The sequence below is a fragment of the Crocodylus porosus genome, unplaced genomic scaffold (assembly GCF_001723895.1).
Source record: "Crocodylus porosus isolate Cpor-Errol unplaced genomic scaffold, CroPor_comp1, whole genome shotgun sequence".
Taxonomy (NCBI): domain Eukaryota; kingdom Metazoa; phylum Chordata; order Crocodylia; family Crocodylidae; genus Crocodylus; species Crocodylus porosus.
Genome location: NW_017728906.1, coordinates 45,026,454 through 45,045,359, shown reverse-complemented (window position 1 = coordinate 45,045,359; position 18,906 = coordinate 45,026,454). Strand labels below are relative to the sequence as shown.

The following is an 18,906-nucleotide window of genomic DNA, read 5'->3' as shown; positions in this document are numbered from 1 at the left end:
GGGGGGCAAATTTTGCATTTATTCACACACAATAAGACCAAAGACAGTGGAACTGCATGGGATGGAAGGAGACCAAAATATACTCCGAGTGGCATTCCCAGATAACAGTATTCAGAAGAGCCGTCTACAGTGACACACATCCCCAAGCATTGTTTTCCTATCCAGAGTCCAGTGATATGAACTTGGGAGAGCCACATAATTCAGTGATAGTACCAAATCTAGGACACTGGAAAATCCTGAAATAGTTTGATTACTTAGATTCTACTGAACATTTTTATGCTGGTATGCTTTTCATGAATGCATACCTAGAAACTACTAAAATGATTTTTTCCTAATTAGTATAGGCAAATTAGCATCTTAATACAGGAAACCCATAATTTATTTATATAGGAATTTTTGTCCAATCCTCACCCTATGTTCCTGCAGTACCCAAGCAATTTCCATTGTTAACCTGTGTGTGCATTTACTGAGAAATACAGCAAAGCTTATTTTAATGAGTATTCTTTTCACTTTAGATCCTCTCTTTCTACTAAAATTTTGGAAAACCAGCAAGCCTGTATAATATTTCTATTAAAATTACTTTAACAAAAAATTGCAATAAACACATACCTGCAGAAAGAAATTATAAAGTGATTATGGGTGAGATTACATACTTCAAATTTAAGCTTTTATATAAATACATTAGGAGCAGTCAACAGAATGGTACAAATCAAAGCATAAGAGTAACACAGATGATCTAAAACAGAATTCCACAAGAACATGTTTATTTAGTTCCTGATATTTCAGCCCGAGGTTGAATCACTCAGTCAGTCTTCACCTCACACAAGTATTTCAAGACAGGTGAGCGAAACCAAAGGGGTGAGCAATGGTGGTGGGGGCACTGGTTAGATCATTATGTTAAAGATAGACAAGCCTATTAATAGTATTTTTTCAGGCTTCAAATGTTTAAATTCACAAGTTATCTAGAAAAATACTAGAGAGATGTGAACCTTCTGTATTTGCTGCACAACTAAGGAATATTAATTAGCAGATGTGTGTGTGAAATGTTCTTAGCTACAGATGTTTCACGTTTCCCCTCCCCCACCAAGAGACTATAAAAATCTCTAAACACAGTTTGCTTAAGGCTAAAAGGTAGCATTTTCACAGGTGGCATCTAGCCACACCTTAGGTAAGAAAAAGAGTCGGATTGCAAAGATTGGATCATGTTCTTGCTGTAATGCTGGGGGTTGCCTTTAAAAGATGTGCTTATCTGAAAGTCTATTTTTTATTGCTCTTCTTATTAGGCATTTCCTGCTCATTTGTGCAACAAATTTAGCTACACAGCAACCTTGAATTCTATTTTTATGAAAAGCATTGTTCAAAGAGCTTCCGAAAATTGTATTAGGGAAGAGAGAAAGGCCTCTGAACAACTAAGACATGCATTATAAAATTACCAAATATTTTTAAAGACAAATGAAGAAGGTATGAAACACATGAAGTAGAATCAAAAACCTAAACTCGCTTTTTATTTTGGTGATCACTTGGAGAAAAATAAAATAGTAGTTTATGGTGACAGCTACAAAACAACAAAACAATTTTACATGTTTATCATTAGACTACTCTTAACAACGCAGTAGAAATGGAAATAAAAAATAAATAATAGTGTTGCGTGCAAAACAGATATAAGGAGACATCACACAATTTGCTTGCTGACCAATGTACTATTACATGCACAGCTGTTTTTCTGTCCATCTAACTGGATATTTTCCAGATAATGCTTCCAGTTCACATGACAAATTTAAAGGTGTTTTGAACTGGAACAATGACTACTATAAAAAGAAAAAAAAGTTGTTTTTCCTTGCATTTAAATCACACTGAACAATCCACTCACTCAAACTTTTAGCTTTGTTCTTAAAACCAAAAAACTGTCTATTGAAATATAGTTTAATATATTTCTAAACTAATTAAAAAGTGGTCTTCTCTTTTTAGCCAAGAGCCATCAAGTATTATACACATTGTGTTAAAACAATTTGTATTTAGATACTTTGTTAGAGATAAAAGATTTTGTTGTTGAAAAGGATACTATAAAAAGGCAGAAATCACAAGCCTATCCATTAAACTTACTTCTACCTAAATACAGTGTTTGAAAAGGTTTATTACTTTTCCCTCTAGAAAAGAAAAAAAAGTTAAATATTCCTTTCTACTTCTACAAAACTGTTTAAACATTTATATTTAACTATACCAAATAACCAAGTTTGTATGTTCTCCCATTTAACTTAGTTACACTATTAGGAATCTGCAAACAATTTTATAATTTTAACACAGACCAGATGAGATCCATTAGTAAGCAAAGCCATTTTTCACTTACCCATTCTGAATAAAGCAGTATTTCCTGGTGACAGGCTGCTGCAGCTCCTGTTAATGTACAATCCTTCATCACAGCTAGACTAATTTAATATTAAAAGTGCCTTTGCAAACTGTATGAATGATTTTTTTTCAGTCACTCTCCAAACTAAGGAATTATCAGCACTTCCTGTGACAAAACAAAGAAGAAGTAAAAAAGAAAATAAGTCCACACAAGTTCCTGGCAAAGAGTTTGAACTGCATTCCTCTTAATCAGTAAACAATCTAGTGACAGTTACCAGTTCATGGGAGACTCTCATTAATCCAAGTTGGCTGCTGTTGGCTTCATTGTCTATCACAGGCTTAGCCAAACCCACAGCACTGATAACTGTGTTTGTTATCACATGTTGCTGAATCACTCTAATCTCAGAGTTACAACCTAGGTGTAACTCAGCAGTGGCACAGAATAAAGGTTCAGCTATCTCTAGTGGAGGGAGCTCTTATAGAGAACCGCCAATTAGCTGCTGACCAATCGCTGCTGCATCTAGCTGGCTTAGTCACATGACAGGACAGTTCCAATTACCGCAGAGAAATTTCTGAATTACTGAGGTTACACAAAGGACACTCATTGAGGGGGAAAAAAAAAGAAAGAAAGCAGTAAGCTCAACTTGAAAACGCCCAGGCTGAGACTGCTAGTGCTTTAAAGCAGGAAACTCCCTCGCCTCACGCAGACACAGATACATTCAGAACTAGCCAATATCTAAATAAGAGGAATGTCTGGCACACATTAAATTAATCCTCATACTAAGATTTGGTTTATAGATCCACTATAGACATCAGCTCATTTCCCTTCCCCCGCACCATCAAAATGTCTTTTCTCTTTAAAAACAGCAAAAACCAAAAATCTTGCCAGTCTATTACTACAAAACTTATAATTAATTGATAAATAAAATACTTTGTTAAAACAGACAAATTAAAAGTTGACTTTCAAAGGAAAGCGGGTTATGTGGGTAAATCTTATGTATACATTGGGATTTTTTTCAAAGGAGTTTAGCAGCGCATACCAGTAAACTCAAGTGCGGCCGGGGGGAGAAGTGGGTGACTTAATTAGGTCGAATAATCAGTGACTAGTTCTGCTTCTAACATCATTCAGTACAATATTATGCAGCTTTGACAATAGACAAAATATATACATGCCAATCAATTCTTCATAACATTTAAGTATGTGTTTTAAGAAAGCTGCAGAAGCTTAATTGCTAAATCAAAACTTGAACACTGTTGAAGACTATCCCAACTGTCTACAAATCTTTTTTTTAAAGTGCACAGAGTAATATCTGAAGTCACTATGTGATGGGGGGGAAAGGGAAAGCGAATGAGACCACCTCAGAACTGTACCACACTTCAACTCCGCTTTTGTACCATAAATAAATGTATATAGTTATGAACATGAGATGGCTGCAATAAATGCTGTTAGAGACAAAACTGGAACAACTGCAAGGCTGCCTGCTACTGCTGATTCTTGCCAATCCCTATTTATGGGTAGGAAGCGTATGCCAGTTCAGCCATTGAAGATGACTCAAAAATTGCCTCACTCCCACAGAACAACAGGCTTCTTGAAATGGGGAGTAGAATCCTTTGTAAGGATGACTCAGGGTTTGTCTTCATCCCTAAAAAGGTGTGCATGTTTATCTTGGGGTAACTAACACATCAGCAATGTTAAGTAACACACAATGGAGACAAGGTACTTTCATTTTACCACAAGGTAAAAATGACTGAGATCAAACCCAGAAAGGAACTGAACCAATATTTAAGATCGGGTGATATGTCCAAGGGCTCAGCTAATTCCTAAAAGTGGCCAAATTTAACCTAGGGAGTATTTCTATTAAGCCACTATTTCCTCCCCTCCACCCACCCCAAAACACCCCACTGTTTTAAATTGGAATAGCATGTGGCTAACAGAAAATATGTTTTATGTTTTTACATCAACATCAAAAATTTGATTTCTATTTTAAATTAATATTTTGTAGCCAGTTGCTTTGTGAGTTTCCATCTACTGTTATTTTTAAAATGAGGCAATCCTATTTTAATCCCATATTATCTATATTCTGAATTCATTTTATTCAAATTGCCAGACTACCTACAATTGGCCCTTATCTTCTAATGAGGTTTGTTCAAGAAAGCATTCTTAAGTAGACTAAGGAATCACCAGATAAGATTATTGAAAAAAATAAGAATCTTCCTACACCTGCTTAGAGGCACTCTGTCTTCTTGAATACCCCTTGCATGATCTCTTCAGTGTCCAAAGCTGATTTTTCTTGTTTAAAACTCTTAACAAATCAATAAACACTAATTAAAATTCTTGTTATAGAGTTCAAGAAGAAATCTAAAGTAGTATGTTCCTAACTTTTTCAGATGAATATCAGAATGGAAGCATCCTTTTGGGTCATTATTCCCCACTATCACAGCCATCAACAACCTTTAATTACTTTTATGAATCAATCTAGTTTCATCCTGAAAACTAGTTAGGTTGTTTACCACCACTACTCCCATTGGAAGGTTGTTTCAGAACAACCTGGTAGTTAAATGACTTCTAATTCTCAGCCTACTTTTAATCCTAGCCAGTTTATTCTAATTTATTCCTATGACAACATTGCCTTTTATCTTAAATGCCTCATCTCTCCCTAATGATTGGGTCCTAATGTATTTTGAGGGGCATAATCCCCTTTTTAAATTCAGGTTTGCTAGGCTAAGTAAAGTTTCTTTATTCAAGGGGACGGGGCATAGCAAAGGGAAGGGTTGTGTGAAGGCTCCTTTCTCCCTACCATTCATTATGAAATGTTCACATAATTTAGATTATTTTTACGAAAGCAAAATTTTATGTTGTACATGTTCTTTGAGGACAGAAAAATGCGCAACTCAGATAATACAGACTAAAAATATTCCAGCTATTCTGTCAGGTAGTTACGGTTAATTTGAGAAATGTCAGACAAAGCATAGAAGAGATGAACTCCTTTCAGCAAGTTATTCATGAATGAGAAACTTTGGGGTAGTAAAGTAAGCCTTCATAGCACTCCTGTGAAATAGGTATCTTTAGACTCCTTTCTATATGTGGAGAAATGGAGCAGCTAAGTGACGTGCAGAAGGTCACAGGTAAAAATTTCAAACTTTTAATGTCTTAACTCTCTATCCCAGGTAGAATCAATTAGAACACACTGGGCACATCCTCACAAATGGGAATGTGTGGTTCCCTGGGGACAAACAGCAGCGGCAAAATGCAACTGCTGCTTCTCCACAGGAAAAGCCCATGCACGTGTGCAGCACATTGCCCCTAGTGTGGTAGCGGAGGCTTGGGCCAGCACCTGGGCTGGCCCCAGCAGCCTTGCCTGGGGTCCTGAGGGCCTCCGGGGGCTACAGCAATCCAGCAGCACAGACCCTGGCTGGCAGCTGGAGTGTGGCTCCTCCTGGCCAGGCTCTGGTTTCTGGTGGCTCATGCTGCTGCAGTGTGTGCTGTCCTACTTTAAGATGCAGGGTTTTTTGACACTGGGATCTCCAGAAATTAAAACAACCTGCCGTTTTTAGAGAGAGAAAAACATAACTGTAACTTTGAAACAACCCCTAGTTGATTTAGGTAAAGAAACCTTTCCTCCCACAATTTCTTGTCTACCTTTTCCTTCAGTTTCACTAAGATTCCCTATCTCCACTGCTGACAAAATGCAAGTTCCTTGTTTTTGTAGCCCAAAGTAAAAGGTAGACAATTATCTAAATTATTACGCTATGCTCATGGTGTCTGAGCCGTGATCAGTAGGCAACTGTGCAAGAGAGAAGAGGGTACAATACTGTCTGGTATAACCAAGAACCACTTCTGCCTTCCACCACAGCACTTCCCATGGCAAACTATTATCCCTGCTAAATACTTACCGTCCAGAGGTCCCTCCCTTTTGCAAAAAAAAATTATAGTAAAAAGAAAGACAGACAACAGTGTTAGAACACCTGAGCAAACTGCTGTCCTTTTCTTGGGTGAAGCCCATTCACAATAACACTGTAAGAACTGGGACTCTGAGCCAGGTATAAGCCAGGCTGGGAAAAAAGGAAAAAACAGGTGTCTTCCCACTACCTGCTCCCCTGAGAAATGGGAGCAAACTCTGGAGCAAGTTGTCACAGAGGTTAGTGCTAATTCACTGAGGAATCCCACCCCTTCCAAAGAGAAGCAGTTTAGCCCAGCCAATAGTGAGGCAATCAGTGGCAGCAGGATATGAGAGTTAGACATGCAGTAAGAGGCATCACCTGGGGTACGAGGGAGAGAGCAGAGGCTGACTTATGTCTAGCATCATTGTATCAACTCTGCTGTGCTCATCAGTACAGGTACATAAGGGTCAAATTTCACAGGTGATGAACAACTATTGGATTTCAAGTAGAATTGTGGGTGGTCATCACTTGTGAACATTGGACCCTTATGTTCCTCTCCCATATTCCCTTTTAATGATTGTTAGCATATGGGCACACAAATAAGCTCTTAGGAAGTGAGGCTGGGATATGAACTTCCAGCATGTCACCCAGTCTACAGTAATTTCCCATGTTCATGGTTACTTCATGGTAAATGTGGTAGCTTACATTTTAAAGAAGGGATGCAAGTTACAGGGAACAGGGCAAGCTGTTATAAAGTCATGTTAGGAAAGCTTTCAGCACCAAAAAAGTTAAAAGTTTCAACATATGTCAACATTAAAAAAACCAGCTCATTAAGGGTATATTTTTTCTCCTTTTACCTAGTGAGAGACAAGGGTTTTTCTCTGCGTAAATCATTAAAGCACACAGGACCCTTCAGAAAGTTACATTTATTAATTTGATCGTTCAGAAAAGGGAGAATGCCTGCATATTTATACAGTATTGCAGGTAGCTTTATACAGTATTGCAGCTGTTCTTAGCTGTTAAAACCAACTATAACACAGTACTGCTTTTCACATTACTTCAAACACACACATACAGAGAATACCTCTGCTGCCTCCATATCACTAGTCACCAAGAAACCTTGTTAAACTCATATAGATATAAGTAATACAGCACTTTGGAAAAACATTTCTTTTACCCTGTTTTTGAACAGCCACACTACATTTTCAGATTGCAATGACATAAATATACAGTGGGTGAGGCTGGGGGTGGTTTGGGTGGGAGAAGAGGAGGATGGAGGAGAACAGAGTTCTGTGCCAAGAGCTGAATCATAACCATGTGAGTAATTTTGAATTTTTTTCCTAAGGGTATGAATCAAATTAAGTTTGTTTTGCTGTGGGTGAAGGAAGAGAGAATACAATAGCATGAATCAGAGCTATCATCAAATATGTGGCACAGACTAAAAATTAATTGCAATTACTGCCTCCTTTGAAGAGTTACTGCCACAAGATGTAACAATTTTATTAAACAATACACTTCATACAAAAAAATTATCAGGAGCTAGACTTTTCCTTTAATTTTTTTTTCCTATTGCAAATTAGTACCTGGAACAGTGGTTCTTAGACTTTTTCTCACCTCAAGGTATCCATATTCAGTCAAGGCATCGCTTGAAAAATGTCAGGTCTTAGTTTTCACTCATTTTTGAGTGAAGAAAAATAATAGAGCAATTCTCTTTTCAGCAAGACCACAACAGGTCAGAATGTTTTTAACACTACTTTCTATTTGAAATCTCTAGGTTTATCTTGCAAATCAGGTGTTGTCAACCAGGGGTACATGTTCCGGGGTTCATTGGCAGTGCCTGTGGTGGAGGAGGAGACTGGTTAGTGGATGGATACCATCTCCCAGATCTTGGTGGTCCTCAAGCCCTTCCTCAAGGGGGACTCCCTGCTTCTCGACCAGCTGCCAAAGGTACACCAACCAAAAAAGGTTGAAAGTCTCTGTTGTAAATATTTTTTTACCCTGGCTGAGAATCACTGGCCTAGAAACAGAAACATGTTTAACAATCTGTTAGATGCCTTTTTGCCCCACATACAAAGTAAAAGGAACCTCTGTTGGTAAAGTCACTGGCATTTTGATTATAGTGCTCAAGTCCAATTTGAGAGTGTAGTTATGTAGAATAGAGATCTTAAAATACAGCAGGCAACTAGTCATTCTAATGAAGATAATATATTAAGTGAAGTACACAAAACAGAAAATGCTCACTATTCCTTTCAGTTGGTCTTTCTCTGAGTGATGACACCATGGAAAAGACCATTACAGAATTCTAGCTATTATGATGCGGAGATCAACTGATTAGCTAAGTACAGACAGTCAAAAGCCCAAGGCAGAATCAATTCAGTCTAGGCAGCTTCCTCTAAGCTGTGTAAGTTGAACGGATAGCCAACTGAACTAATGTTTCGTTTTCAATTGGGAAAGGCAGGGAGAGGCCTGCACTAACCCAGGTCAGTAGGCAGAGGGCACCAGAGCATGTCTTTCAGCCTGCTGGCCATTGTCAGCCCAGCCAAGTGTCCCCAACCCCTGCTGTCCTCACACACCAGGTAAAGGAGCCTTCTGCCCAGTGCTGGCCCACCTTAGGAGAGCCTCCCCATCAGGAGGTTTCCCCAACCTGGGTTCCCAGCCCAGGCAGCTCTGAGGAGCTGAAGGGAATTCCCTGTTCCCCCTCCCAGCTGCTGAGGCTTGCAGGAGCTGTGGCAAGCAGCTCTGGGGTTTGGGAGGGAAAGAATTCCTCTCAGCTCCCTGGTGGTACACCAGGCTGGGGGAAAGCCCCCCAGGGCAGGGGATCCCCAGTGCCCCCATGCTGGGCTCCCCAGTGCACACAGCCCACAGGGTTTCTCCCTCCCTCTTGTGGCAACTGCTGAAACAAATAAGCAGCTGGACAGTATAGCCCAGGGCTGCAAAGCATCCTGGGATGCTGGGGGACTGTGAGATAACTTGAACCAGTAAGGGGTCTAGGACAGAAGTTCCATAAACCAGTTTGACCTAAATCAGTTAAGTCTGATACTACATTCAACCAGGTTTGGCCATTTTGAAAGTGTTTTACGTGCACTGAAATTCTGTTCTGTTACTGGTTTAAAACAGTTACCAATCACTTAAACCAGTTGTTGTGTAACTTCTGTCCCTAGCCATTATGTTTACTTTTAAATATGCCATACCAAAAATAAGTAAAATGTGAAACCTCTTTTTGCATTGTTTTCATTACAAGAATTTCAACAAATACCATTAATTTATGATAGACAAGGTTCTTTGGGTAAATCTGATATCTTGTATTAGACCATTCAGATTTACCCAAAGGACCATGTCTGCCTATGTCCTCAGATCAACATGGCTACAACCAACACCCATATATTAATTTATGATAGATAGCCAAGAAATTAATCCAGAACATAAACCAAATTCTGTCTTTAAAAAAACCATATCACCCTCAAAAATCTTTGTCATTTTTAAAAACTAGTTTAAGGTTTTAGTATTCCAGGATGTTGACATATTTATCTTCAAGTTTCTAATACAGAGGAAACATTGTTTAATGTGAATGCAGCATCTTAAAAACAAATTGGTTTTCTGCCATATTGAAGTTAAAAAATAAATCATTTGAAATTGACTTCATCCAAACAAATCCCTGTACAATTCTAGAGTCATTCCCTACCATATGCCTAGAGGGAAAGAAAATTAAGATACTTATAGCATGTCTGGATATCAGCTGATTGATAATCCACAAATTGAGGCAAATTTCACTATCAAGGGCCCAATTTCCAGACATACACATCTATATCAAACTACATGAGATGTAAGCCATTCACTTATTTCAAACTTTCTTGTTTCTCCATCTGGATAAGTGGGGAAATGATACTTGTCTGGGGATTCTCCTGAATCCCCAGATGTTAAGCTTTTTAATTTAACCAAAGCTCAAGAATAAGTGACTTCTTTCCATTACCAAAGGGTAACGGTAGTATCACTGCTATACCCGGGAATCATGGAATGTAACGGTCCAGAGAGTTATTCCAACAATGTAAGAACTAGAGATCTGATTGACAATACTTTCATTCCCACAAAACGTTTCCTTTAGCAGAGGCCCATGTAGCCACACTCCTGTAGGGGTTCATCTAACCATCTCCTACCTATAAAAAGAAGATCACTGATAATCTCTAACAATAGCATTTACCAGCAAGCTGTTGTACCATTTTACAGAAGAGTACAAAATGGCCAGAACTCAACCACAGAAGACAATGAACATCTCTCACTCAAAAGGGAAGCAACATCATCTTCATAACTGCAGTTTTACAGCAGTCATTTGTATTTATAATAAAGCAGCATGTGTATTAATGCTGTAGTTTTAGATCTCCAATTAAATTGATAACCACTATCCATACGTCATTGTGCTCTAAATTTGTACTGTTGTTTTGGTCTACAGTTGGAGATGTTATTAGGAATGAGTAGCCCTCCACAAAAATATATACTTTTTGGTAAAGCTGGACCAAGTCTATTCATCAGCACCAAAACCGATCTGTAAAACAGTTCCCATTTTTATAGGTTTTAGACAATAGACATGGTAATTCCTGAAAATACAGAATAGTTTTAGTAATGTAGTTATTCTGAACTAGTTATGTCATGGAAAGTGTAGCATTCTAGCCATTGGGCACATTCCATTCCATGACCAAGAAAGTAATCAAATTGTGATTTATTGATATAGACTTTTGCACATTTTGAAGTATTGGGCTTAAATTAGCTATTAAAAAGAGACTTCCCAACTGTTCTCCTTAACTGTCTAGATGCTACACACAAACAAGACTTAAAAAAAAATCCTGACATCACCCACAACACTCCACTTGGTCAATACAGTTTCCCTGCATCTGAGCTAAATGCATAATGATAGCTTCATTTGCTTATCAGATCATCATGGGTCTATCCAAAGGTCACAGAAATAATAATCCAATGAACCAATTGGATTTGGATGAGGTCCTACATTTCCAGTACCCATTTCCCCCAAGTACTGTTGGATTCTTTGGATCTCAGAGAAGCTATAGAAAAAACAATTCTGTTTTAGCTCTTTTAAAAAAAGTCACATGTACTGTCTGTTTTTACTACTCCAGAAATACTTTTAAAAAAAGCAATGAAAAAGCACACTCTAAAAAGAAGGGACTTCCAAATATATATTTGGAGCATAAAAGGAAACACCACCACTAATAAAAGCATTTTTCCATGATGATCTTACATTTATTTTCTTGAATCAGGTGATAAAAAAAACTTAAGGAAAACTTCTATTTCAAACCTCAAGATCACAATATTGGCTGAGTAAACACCAATTTTTATTGGATATTCATTGGGGGTAAACATACAGGTACTTAACTAATCTCACAACTTGCAAAATTTGTTATTTTAAAATTTAGATATGTTCCAAGAGTGTTCTTCAAGATATTTCTTTTCTGCCCTGTTATGATATGCCTGATTTTTTTTGAGATGGATGGAGAAGGTATTTGACTTGCACAGATTAGCAGAGCCCAGACAAACTTGTACGTCAGATGCTTCTCTATCTCATTAAATATCAGTAGGATATGTTTGAGAAAGCAATTATAAAAAACCAAAATACCATATGTACTCACATACCACATGCCCTTTTTATTTTTTTGGAGAAAAAAGTCCCCAAATTGGGGTGCATCACAAGTGTCGAAACATATTATGCCCAGAATAGAAATGCCCTACTTTGATCCCTGCTCCACCCAGCAACACGAATGGAATTTCTTTTCAGGCAGTTAAGAGAGTCAGTTGACTTAATGGCTCATTTTTCTTTACGTCATCGGTATTAACAATCATCATTCATTTTTAATAGTCTTGATGTTCCACTAATCAAGTTAATCTTTCTTGTGGCAATTTTGCTGCCTGCTACCTCCTCCTGGTTTCTTGTCTCCTTTCCACAACTTGCAGACTGTTTCTAGTTCTTTTCAAAATTATAGATCTACACATGGAGACCTGTGCTCAGCAGCAGCTGAGGTTTCAGCTTTTGGTTAAGCAGGAAAGGGAGGGTGCGTGAGTTGAAGATTGAGATCTGTCTTTGCTTTGGCAGCCATTCCTTTGGGAATTTTTTTTCCTATCCTTCCTTCCCAAAAAACAAGGTGTGTCATATTTAGGGGTGCATGGTATGCAAGAACATACAATAACTCAACACTTCTGAATAGCCTAGCAGGACTTATTTGTATTTATCTGTTTGACAGCACCCTTCTTAGGGCAGAGACAGTCTGTTCTATGTATGTACAGTTTGTACAGTATCAATCACAATGTGGGTTCTTGTTGCTAATAAGATACATTTAGAGATCTGTTTCTGATGTGGTCTTCTGTCACTTTGGGATACAGAAGAGTTATGCAGGTATGCATACAAATATACCTCCCTACTTAATGGAGGCAGGAATGCTCCTACTTCCAAAACAAGTCATCATAGAAAGACTTTATTTTTGTTTGTGCCACCCAGATAGAGTCTGTGGCTATACATTAAAATATTTGGCAAAAGCTAAACTGCAAGTATGCTGCAGTACTGTGAGTAATAAAGATAAATGTTTGTATTTTGTTTTTTTGGAGAGTCCTAAATCAACACACTGTAAGCAAGGGTATCAGAACCAAACAACACCAAAATCTTTAAAATAACTTCAGAGGATTCAAATCATGTAATTTACTTACTTTGTTCTTTAATAGTGTTTAGAATATATATCAAGTAGTAATACTGTGTACATCTCTATCAGCTAAGACATGGGATGGATTTGCTTGAATCCAGCCCTCCCCATTACTTAAGGTTAAGCCAGTTAGGGCCTAATACTCCATTAAAAAGATGTTTAATCTTAAAAAGTACTTATTTCTTTACCCTAGCTTGAGCACTTCTTTTCTTTATGTTCCTTCATAACATTCAAAATGATTAACTTATTTTAAAAAATAACGTAGCTTAATTCTTCAAACCTATAGCCCTTCCTGTATGTGCACTAGTATATAAAAAATCATTTGAACAGGTCCATGCATAACAAAGTAGCATTTTAGAATCAAGTTAAAAGAGTATGTAGCTTTTAAAGAGAAGCTGTCAAACTGCAGCCCTCTTAAGTTTGCCAAAAATATTTAATGCTTCTATGTATTTTCTTTAGTGAAAATAAAAATCAACTGTATTTCGTAAAAAATAGAAAGCATCCCAATACTCAGTATTCTTCACTCACTCCCTGGCAGGTACATGTGAAATGAGAGAAGGATACAGAAACAAGGCATATTAAAATTTCTGATGGGTAGTTATATTAGAAATTGAATTCTTTGAATCACTTTCTATTGTTTTAGAAATTGCAGTAATAACTAGAAATGAGAGGGCAGCTGTAAAATTAAGAGCTCTCCCAATCCCCTCCCCCCCGCAAAAAACCCCCTTCAATTTCCACTCTGATGCAGGTCATGTTATACAATTTAACAGCAAATATGTTCTTTTCACTCAGTACAGCTTAAAGCACCAGTTCCCAAAGAGCATGCCATGAGAGCAATAAAAGTATGCTGTAAAATCCCTCTGTGTGATGAGATAAATGCTTTCCTTCCCTGTCCAGCATCCTGCATAGGTCTCAGCTACTTCAGCAGTGGCTGTGGCTGCTCTTCTGGGAACTGCTACCACTTCTACCACCTTTCCCTGCCCCCAGCCAGCCCCTGTGGCAGCCATCCCCATGCTCCCAGCACCTTGCTCCAATGTGAGAGGGCAGACACACAGGTTAGGGACAGAAATTATGCATAAATGGGTATAAGTGGTCAGAAACTGGTCTAAACCTGTAACAGAACAGTAGTGAAGTGCATACAGACTAGTATAAAAATTGCAGAACCCAGCCTAAGATAGATCTGAATTGATGTAGTATCAGACTTAACTGATTTAAATTCATAGTTTCATAGATTATAGAGTCGGAAGGGACCACAAAGGATCATTGTGTCCGACCCACTGTCCCTGGCAGGAAAGAGGACCAAGGTCAGATGACCCCAGCCAGGTATCTTATCAAGCCTCCTCTTGAAGACCTCCAAGTTAGGCAATAGTACCACCTCTCTTGGAAGCTGATTCCAGATTCTGACCACCCTCGCTGTAAAAATTTTTTTCCTAATGTCTAACCTGAATCTACTCTCCACTGGTTTATATCCATTATTCCTAGTTGCTCCTAGGGATGCTCTGGTAAATAGCGCTTCTAAAATTCCCTGTTGTCCTTCCTTGATAAACTTATAGGTGGCTACAAGATCCCCCCTCAGCCGTGTCCTGTGAAGGCCAAAGAGATCCAGATCCCTCAACCTCCCCTTGTAGGATCTTTCACGGAAGCTATTAATCATGTGAGTGGCCCTCCTCTGGACCCTCTCCAGATTCTCCGTGTCCCTCTTGAAGTGTGGCACCCAAAACTGGACACAGTACTCCAACTGCAGCCTGACCAATGTGGCATAAAGGGGGAGCATCACCTCCCTCAGTCTGTCGGTCATGCATCTGCTAATGCACGACAAGGTGCTATTGGCCTTGTTAATGTCTTCATTACACTGCCGGCTCATGTTCATCTTGGAGTCAACTATGACCAAGATCCCTCTCAGCCACTGAACTGCTGAGGAGGTCATCCCCCAACCTATAGGTGTGCTGGGGATTCCTCCTTCCTAGGTGGAGTACCTTGCATTTTTCTTTGTTGAATTTCATCTGATTTCATTCTGCCCATTGATCCAATCTGTCCAAATCAGCCTCTATCTGCTCCCTGCCCTCCGGTGTTAACTTAGCCCTATAACTTGGTATCATCTGCAATTATAAACCAGTTATTGAACTTCAGTACCAGATCCCCTCCAAAATCAAGTTAGCTTGCAGTCTCCTGACATCCCAGGATGCTTTGCAGGTCCCCACTAATCCTTCCTTACAGGGAGGATGGGCTAGCCTCTGCCCCAGCTTGTCTGCTCCGGCCAAGCCAAGCAACCCCAGCTCCTGGCCTGTCACAGAGCTGAGGCAGCAAAGCCTCTCTTTTCCAGCCAAGCCAGTGGCAGCACAGAAGGTGCACAACGGGGTGAATGAATCCCTCCCCCACCAGATCCAGTACCCCACCCCCCAAGCTAGGGTCTGAATAGCTTTGCATGGCAGGGGCTTTCCCCCTCACTGTCCAGCTTGGCCCGGTTGCAGAGCTACTTGCTCAAGCCCTGCCCCCAGACCCTGCCTCTCAGCTGCAGGGGAGAAATGGGGGAGTGGAGCCACTGGCCCTGGCTCCCACACTGTGGTCTGCATCCCCAGGGTCCAGGGGTTTCACACACCCTTGGGCCCTAGGAACCATAGCTGCCATGATGCCTAGGGCTTGGGGTTTTTTCACTGGGCATGGTGCACTGGTGGGGGCGCAGATGTCCCCACCATGTGGGTCCAGGCCCATATGAGCCAGCCAGCACAGGTGAGGGAGTCACTCTGCTGCTACAGAGCTGGCCTCTGGTGGGGTGCTGGCATGGGAGGGGAACAAGCTAGCCGATCAGGTGTGGCCCAGGTACTGGAAGGCATACTTGAGCACCTCTAGACTGCTGGCCTCTGTCAGTATAGTCACCCTACTTCTCCACCCCCTGCCACCAGCTATGAAAGGGGGCAGAATATCTGTTCTGTTCCCTCCCTGACAACCTAGGGCACTTAGAGCACTTCTGCCTTGGCTTTTTGAACCTCTGTTCTTAGCCACAAATAGTCACACTGCTACTCCCACTCTTCCGGGCTTGGCAGCAGGGGCCACAGTGTTGTTTGCTCGCACATAAAACCCTGCAGAAGTAGCTCCAGAAGTGGAGGATGCCCTTGCCCCTCTGAGGTACAGATAAAGAAATGGAAAGGGGGCAGATAGCAGAAAGAGTAAGGGACAGCTGGGTGACATCCTGCCTCTGCTGACATTAAGTGGCATCAGCTAAAGCACTAATTCAACTTTTTTAGCCTCAAGGCCCCCCTCCAGATCTTTTCTGAATTTAGACCAATAGAATCATAGAAAATTAGGGCTGAAAGGGACACCAGGAGGTCATCTAGTCCAACTCCCTACTCAAAGCAGGACCATCCTCAACCAAATCATCCATGCCAAGGCTTTGTCTAGCTGGGACTTAAAAACCTCCAAGGGTGAAGAGTTCACAACCTCTCTTGGTACACCTGTTTGAGTGTTTTACTACCCTTCTAGTGAAAAAGTTTATCCTAATATCTAACCTAACCTTCCCTTGTAAATTGAGACTGTTGTTCCTTGTTCTGTCATCTGCCACCACTGAGAACAGTATAGCTCCATCCTCTTTTAAGCCCCCCTTCAGGGAGTTGAAGGTTACTATTAAATCCCCCCTCAGTCTTTCCATTTTCCAGACTAAATAAACCCAGTTCCCCAGTCTCTTCTCAGAAGTCATGACCCCAGACCCCTAACCATTTTTGGTGCCCTCCACTGGACTCGCTCCAATTTGGCCACATCCCTTCTGTAGTGGGGGTCCCAAAGGTGGACACAGCACTCCAGATATGTCCTCACCAGTGCAGAGTAGAAGGGAAGAATCACTTCCCTCAATTTGCTGGCAACACTCCTACTAATGCAGCCAGTATGCTGTTAGCCTTCTTTGCAACAAGTTCACACTGTTGGCTCATATTCAGTTTATTGCCGGCTGTAACCCCAGGTTCTTTTTTGCAGAGAAACTGCTTAGCCAGTTGGTCCCCAGTCTGTACTGGTGCATGGGATTGTTCCATTCTCTGTGCAGGACTTTGCACTTGTCCTTACTGAACCTCATAAGATTTCTTTTGGTCCAGTCCTGTTGAGGTCTCTCTGAATCCTAGCTCTACCCTCTAACATATCTACTAAACCCCCCCAGCTTGGTGTCATCTGCAATCTTGCTGAGGGTTCACTCTATCCCATCTTCCAGGTCATTGGTGAAAATGTTGAACAAAACTGGCCCCAAGATAGAGCTCTAGGGCACTCCATTTGATACCGGCTGCCAACTAGTCATTGAGGCATTGACTGCTATCCTCTGAGGACAAAGATCCAGCTGGTTTTCTATCCACCTTACAGTTCCTTCATCCAACCCATACTTGCTTAGTTTGCTTGCAAGAATGTTGTGGGAGACAGTATCAAAGCCTTGCTAAAGTCAAGGTATATCACTATGTCACCTGAGAAGCTGCAAAATTCAGAAAAGTTGTGAAGGGCATGTCTTGAGGCCAACAATGTTAACAACCACTGGCATAGAGTCCAATCCTTTGCTTAAAGAAAAAAATTTAAAAATGTATTAAATTAAAAAAAAAAAAAATCAGCAAATACATCTCAGCACTGGTATGACTTCCTCTGGCAGGGGAATGGAATGTGTTATATGTTTTTAAAAATAAAAAATATCCATAAATGCATACCTTTTGGGTGTAAGAATAAAGTATGCCACTAATTTTAATACAGAAAAAAAAACTGTCCCCCAAGTATCAAAACTTTTTGAAACACTGGCTTGATTCCCAGCTTCAAAGGCAGCCCAGAGTGAGTTAGAAAGTTAAGATATATTCCCTCTTCCTTATCAGTAGCAACAGAAAGATTTCCTCTCTCACCTCCCCCTTCATCCTTCCAATAAATTTTAGAGCTACCAGGTTTCTGACTGTGCATATTTAAGATCTTGGGAACAACAATTCTCATGTATGTGTGCAGAATTGGCTAGCTGCTTTTTAAGCCATTCTTTACTTCTCCTGTTCTGGCTATTTTACTCAGATACAATTTGCAGGTATTAGCAGGTAAAGCTAGCTGCAACCCCCTGGTACTAATGCACCAATAATGACAACATATTTTCAACACTCAAATAGATTACATGTCTAAGGGAGTAAATATGATGGTCAGCACAACTGATTAAGTATTGATCACCACATCCTGATAGGCAGGGACCCCATCTGGTATAGGTGGGTTGACCTTCACTCTCTCTTGAATGTCTCAAAGTGAGCTGACCTAAAGCTATATCTACACAGCTGTGACTAAGGCTCATGCAAACATGCCTGCAATAGCTCTAAACTAGCTAGCTCAGGTATCGACAACAGAATAATCAAGGAAGCAAGGAGATCAGAGTAACCTGCAAAAACCTAGCCAAGAAGATAGGATGTCAGCTCCATGAGCAGCAGTCTCTGTAGTAAAAATATACCTATACAAAGGGGGAAGTGCTGTGTGGACAGACACAATCAATTAACATCTGAAGACATTATGCTCCACCCCAGACCAACCCAGTCCCCCCAGAAGTGAGGTTTAGCTCAAGGCTTACATTTAACAGCCCCTAACTTACATGCAACCTTTGATCCCCTGGTGGCAGATGGCCTTCACTGAGATTTAAGACTGAATGTATTGACTAAAGAAGATATCCTAGCATTTAATAAAGTTGCAAACACTGAGGTATGTAACCAGAATATCTGCCTACAAGTTTTACTGGATGTTGTAGAGATGGCATCTACAATGTAAAAGCAGCTTATACCATATATCTCAAGCATTTTAAGGTATGAGCTGCTTTTACATTGTAAATGCCATCTCTACATATATATCTATACATATATCTACATAGATATCTATCTATATAGATATATTTCTATATCTAAAGATCTATCTATATAGATACATCTCTCTCTCTCTCTCTCTCTCTCTCTCTATATATATATATATAACAATAAAAGGGAGCTTTTTTGCAAAATAATTG

At 40.0% G+C, this 18,906-nt stretch overlaps 1 long non-coding RNA gene across 1 annotated transcript in view; it reads right to left on the bottom strand.

The window, feature by feature from the left end:
* The window catches only part of LOC109305886, a 104,847-nt gene that overhangs the window by 24,285 nt on the left and 61,656 nt on the right, over nt 1-18,906 (bottom strand). The window contains exon 3 of the long non-coding RNA XR_002099755.1: nt 2,348-2,512. This is a non-coding gene — a long non-coding RNA (uncharacterized LOC109305886). The remainder of the gene's footprint in view (nt 1-2,347; nt 2,513-18,906) is intronic.